Below are 6000 nucleotides of genomic sequence, written 5' to 3'. Positions count from 1 at the left end.
GGACAGCCAGCCCACCCCCTGGGAAGAGGAGCAGAAGGCGGAGGGGCGCCGCAGGAGCCCGCCTTCTACATCCCCCCCGGACACCACCCAGAGACAGTCACCAGCCACAGCTCCAAAGGGAGGAAAGGGCCACAGGCCCACGACTAAGGAGGGCAAGGGCAGCAAGTCGGAGAGGTCAGGCAGCAGGCCTGCTGCCCAGGAGGAGCCCACAACCCCCATAGCCGCTGCCCCGGGAGGAACCGGCACAGCTGCCCCGGGAGAGCCCACCACCCCCATAGCCGCTGCCCAGGGAGGACCCAGCCCAGCTGGCCAGGAGGGCCCCACCACCCACAGCCCAGGTGGGCAGTGAAGGAGCACCATCCCCGCTGCCCAGGAGGGCACCACCAGGCAATTAGCAGTTGGCCATAGACCGGCCGCCGTCTCAAGAACCGCTGAACTGGGCCCTTCAAGGCAAGGACCGCTGAACTGGGCCCCGCCGTCTCAAGAACCGCTGAACTGGGCCCTTCAGGGCAAGGACCGCTGAACTGGGCCCCGCCGTCTCAAGAACCGCTGAACTGGGCCCCGCCGTCTCAAGAACCGCTGAACTGGGCCCTTCAGGGCAAGGACCGCTGACCTGGGCCCCGCCGTCTCAAGAACCGCTGAACTGGGCCCTTCAAGGCAAGGACCGCTGAACTGGGCCCCGCCGTCTCAAGAACCGCTGAACTGGGCCCTTCAAGGCAAGGAGCGCTGAACTGGGCCCCGCCGTCTCAAGAACCGCTGAACTGGGCCCCGCCGTCTCAAGAACCGCTGAACTGGGCCCTTCAGGGCAAGGACCGCTGACCTGGGCCCCGCCGTCTCAAGAACCGCTGAACTGGGCCCTTCAAGGCAAGGACCGCTGAACTGGGCCCCGCCGTCTCAAGAACCGCTGAATTGGGCCCTTCAAGGCAAGGAGCGCTGAACTGGGCCCCGCCGTCTCAAGAACCGCTGAACTGGGCCCTTCAGGGCAAGGACCGCTGAACTGGGCCCCGCCGTCTCAAGAACCGCTGAACTGGGCCCCGCCGTCTCAAGAACCGCTGAACTGGGCCCTTCAGGGCAAGGACCGCTGAACTGGGCCTCGCCGTCTCAAGCACCGCTCCGCTGGGCCCCGCCGTCTCAAGAACCGCTGAACTGGGCCCCGCCGTCTCAGGAACCGCTGAACTGGGCCCTTCAAGGCAAGAACCGCTGGCCCTTTGGCAGACGTGGCAGGGCAGGATCTATCTCGGGCAGGGCTGCAGGATGTCCTCTGGCCAACTTGCCTCCTCCAGTGGCAGTGGGGTCTGTTATGGACTGTATGGACTGTGGCTTTGCTCTCCCCAGGATGGCCCAGTGGGCAGGCCACCCACTGTATGTATGGACTGTGGCTTTGCTCTCCCCAGGATGGCCCAGTGGGCAGGCCACCCACTGTATGGACTGTTTGGACTGTGGCTTTGCTCTCCCCAGGATGGGCCAGTGGTCATGGAGTCCCCTCGTGGATCTGGCGTCGTGTACTCAAGTGGCTGAGGTGCCCCCCCTTCCCTTCCCCCTGAGGTGCCTGTCCTATTTTCTTTCTGATGCCCCTGCAGTGTTCTCTCCGTGGAGTTCTTGTCGTGGGACTGGGCCTTGCCCCTTTGCACAGGACCCCTGTGATCCACGGACAGTGGTTGGACTACATTTAGTAGCTGTATATATTTTGTACATAGTTTATTTATTTATTGGGATTACTGGTGTACATATTTCAATATATCTGCCCGTTTATGATCTCTTCTTTTGGTCTTTGCATTATTTCGGAGGGGGGTGGTTTGTGGGTTGTGACAGTGATCTGTGGGAATGCATTGATGTGTGTGTTGTAGTGGGTGTGGGTGGGTGGGTGTGTGCCGGTAATCTTTTCCCTCCCCTGTGTCGTAGGTGCAGTACTCACCGATGTCTTCCGCGCCGCCGGGCGTGCTCCTGGTATATGAGCAGGAATAGGAGTGCGGGGATGACCTGCAACTCTGGTTCCATACTGCCGGAATCTCGCGTGGAGTGCGTAGAGGTGAGCGTTTTCCCGTTCGTAGTCTGTTTCCGCCGTGTTCTTATCGGCGGTGCTCCCGCCCCGGAAAAGGTGGCAGATTGGTGGGTCGTAATAGGGTGGGCGGTACATTGTCTGCCGCCTGGCTGTTGGCGGGAACTGCCGCGCTGTTTGTTTGTACCGCCGTGGCGGGCGGAGTGTTAAGTTGGCGGGCTGTGTTGGCGGTTCCCGCCAGGGTCAGAATTGCATATTTTAGACCGCCGGCCTGTTGGCGGCTTGGCCGCCGCTTTATCACCGACCGCCAGGGTCAGAATGAGGGCCTTATTCTGTCCAACACAACATTATACTGTATAGTTTTTATTTACCTCAGAGTTAACCCTCAGGAAGGGCAGATGATGGTACAATCCAGACCACAGTGCATAGTTATCAGCTCACAATCTTTCAGGGCAGTTGTATTGACATTCTGTGGGCATTGACATGAGACAAACATCACTAATCTTCCTCACGTTTGATGTGTCACATTACACAGAGACAAAGTGGTTGTGTAAGTGCTATTTGTTTTAAAGTGCTGTAGTGCTATATTTACATAGTCCAGGATTGTGAGTCTATTAGTGTGACACCTTCCATTGTGATCCTCCACAAGTACAAAAGGACATTTCATCGGACATGCTGGGGGACATGAATTGCCAATGAGGTAGTGAGAGACAATCACAGGGCATAGTGACAAAGTGGGCTGGAGAACAGTGCTTGTGAGCAGCTGTTGCAAGACTGGCATGTTACAAAGCACAGGACTTTGGTTATAAGTGGCCATTTGGCAGGGACTAGTGCTACCGGGTACTCTTACGGTTGAAGGTGATCTGTTCCACTTCTTCATCTTCTGATGTGTGTGTTGTCTCCTCTGCCCTTGGTGGTGGTGGGTTTGAAGGGGCCACACACACTTCAGTGTTTGAAGGCGTGGAGCCAGAAATCCCGGTAACTTCCAACTGTGGGGCTATTAAGGGCAGTACTGAAGCAAGGAGGAGCTGCTGGTTCTTAAGGATAGCAGCTACATCACTGTGGTAGGCAGCCAGTCGGCCCTGAGGGGGTCGATATTGCATTCATGCACACGTTGAAAGGTTTGTTGTTGGAGGTGTTGTGTCAACTCTCTTACTGCTGTGCTGATTTCCTTCACACTTTGTTGAAGTTCTTGCAAGATTGATGTTCGCCCTTGCATGGCTGCTGCCTGTTCTGCAGTTGACATCATGCACGAACGCACCCCCTCTAGGCTGGCTGCCAAATTTTGCATCCCCACCGCACCTCCTTGGCCAGCTCCCGCTGTACTCCAACTACAGTCCTCTCAAAGCTGGTGCCAGTGTCGTCAGAGTCCTCAACTGGGTTGGAGCTGGCAGGTCGTACAATTGGGGTGGTGGGTGGGTCCTCCGTGATGGCCGTTGTATCTGTGCTCCTCCTTGCAACTGAAGGTGGGGTCTGGAGGGTTCCAAGAACATCTTGGAGGGTCTGCTGGCTGATGTTTGTCAGCTCGTCATCCATGTCATCAGGGAAGTCCAGGACAGGCATATCCACAGGAGAGCCATTGTCCTCTGCAATGAGATATATTACAATTAGTGTGTCTGTCTTGTGGCATTTGTAATGTGACGTGCCTGGCTTCCTATTCTTTGTACATTGTGATACTGGTTCCTGTTAATTGTTCCTGTCTTTAATATTAGCATTCTCCCAGGTATATGCCCCACCTGCATGTCACATGTAGTGTGGGCAGTTTGGGGAATTCTCTACATCACATCCTTTAGGTGTAGGTTCTTTCCAAATTGTATGTTGCCACCTTCTTGTCCTACTCAACCCTCCGACAACTTCCATTCTCATGTTGTGGCCTTGCACTGGCTGTGGGTGTTCTGATGGCACTTGCACCGCACTTAACAATGTGGAACTGCCCCAGTCTCTGATATTTCACATCCAACTATATGTTGCTGACACCTAGCATATACTATGTATAGCATTGGCATGGCACACTACAGATGTCAGCATAGGTAGTGTGTAATGTTGATGTTGGGGAATGTGTGCTACATTGGATTGCACTGATGGTCCTAGCAGTGTTTCATTTCCTCGTCTGACTGTGCGGGTGTATTTCACTAGCCAGTAACATATGTGCTCCCCCTCAATGCTGTTGTCTAAGCAGTATAACAGTTGGGATGTTGCATGGTGTCATTGCAGCTATTGTGACCCAGGCACAGGGTGGACCCTGACATATGCAGCATGGGTATGACATTACTGCTGTGTACCTCATAATGTTTATGACAATGGCTGATGTTTGTAGCGACTATGGACATTCACATTTGACTGGTTTAGCACATTTTTATTGATTACAGGGGATTGATAACGTTGTCATCCTGAACCCTCTAATTTGGGTGTGTTTGATCCCTGGGCACGTAACTGCCATTAGCTACTTGACCTGCACACACAGCAGAGGTGGTAGTGGCAACTGTTGTCAATGTTAAATTCCACTTGCAGATATGGCCTGAGACTGTTAATTGAGCCCTTGTTCATGTAGGGAGGATACCAGCTATCATGTGACAGCAGGCCACTTTTACGTTGTACCCTACCCTCCTGGACTGACTTTACCTTTCCATCATCCTTGGCATGGCAGCATACCCCAATGTAAATGTTGTTGGTGCAGTGAAGTACTGTGCCCCAGGTTTCCTCTGCCTATTCCATTCCCTGAATATCATGACTCCCATGAATTGTGTAGTAGGTATGCCCCCCCAATTACAGTTTACAAATAGGCATTTTAGTTTCCCATGCCACTTACCCTGCATCTGTGTTGTCTCCTGGTAGCCGGCGCTGTCCTGTCCTTGAATCCCTGTGACGATCTCCTCAGGGATGACGGCTGCCACCATCTCCTCCATGTGGTCCAGGGCCTCCTGCGGTGCTGGGCTCCCACCTCCAGTCTGCATTGCTGCCTTCCTGTTCCTGGTCATCTTTTCCTTGGTCCTGCGCTTGCAGTCATGCCAGCGTTTCTTGCACTTGATGACTGTTCTCCGTACTTCTGCCGCACTGTTTATCTTGTCAACAATTTGTTGCCAAATTGCCTCTCTCCTCCCAATTGGCAATTTAGAGGTGACGAAAAGTTGGTGCTGGTGTTCCGTCACCTCTTTCACCAGTATTTCCTGCTCCTGTGCAGTGAACCAACACTTCCTTTTCTTCTTCTCCTGGGTCTTGTGTGGGTCCTCCTGGCTGGTTCCTGGTCAGTTGTCGTCTTCCTGGGGTCTCTTAAAGCTTCTGGGATCCATTTTGGCTCTCCTTTGCACATTTTGCAGTGTTTGCGCTGCTTTTTGACGCAATCGCACCAAAAAATGGCGCGTATCCGGTTTGCGACGTCATAAACCGGATCAAAGTTATTTTCGCTGTGTTAACGTTGTTTTTCTTTATGACGTGATGCATTGGTTTGAGTAAAAAAAAATGACTGACACCAGTGGTTTGCGCCACCGTGCGTCAAAGTATAAATTTGATGCCCAAGCAGCGCTAAGAAATGGCGTCAGCCGGCGTTAAAAAAAATTCCGCAAAACTGCATCGTGCAGTTTTGCGTCAAAAAGTATAAATATAGGCCTCAGCGACTCTCCTTTTCCTGTAAAACTGGATGCCCCTATTTTCTAAATAAGGGCACATGCATGTATCTTGTTTCTCCAGTTTTTACTCCAGGGTGCTAGTCCTACTAAATTGATGATTATTGCACATGTTTTATCTTGTGTAGATTCCACAGAACACATTTCTGTATTTTTATCTCCGCATCCCAATGCAATTTGCGACTCTTCATCTCATCATCAGGGGAATTTGTCACTTATCGTATATGCACTGGAAGCAGAAAGGAAACATAACCATAATAATCAGGGGTATCAAGATATTAGAAGGCTCTGTATCCAAATAATTTGGAATTTAGATACTACTTCCATACCTTCAGGCATTAGATTTTCATGGCATGGTGCAGGGTGATGGCATTTCCA

Source organism: Pleurodeles waltl, chromosome 3_1 (assembly GCF_031143425.1).
Source record: "Pleurodeles waltl isolate 20211129_DDA chromosome 3_1, aPleWal1.hap1.20221129, whole genome shotgun sequence".
Classification (NCBI taxonomy): domain Eukaryota; kingdom Metazoa; phylum Chordata; class Amphibia; order Caudata; family Salamandridae; genus Pleurodeles; species Pleurodeles waltl.
Note: the sequence above shows the minus strand (reverse complement) of the source record.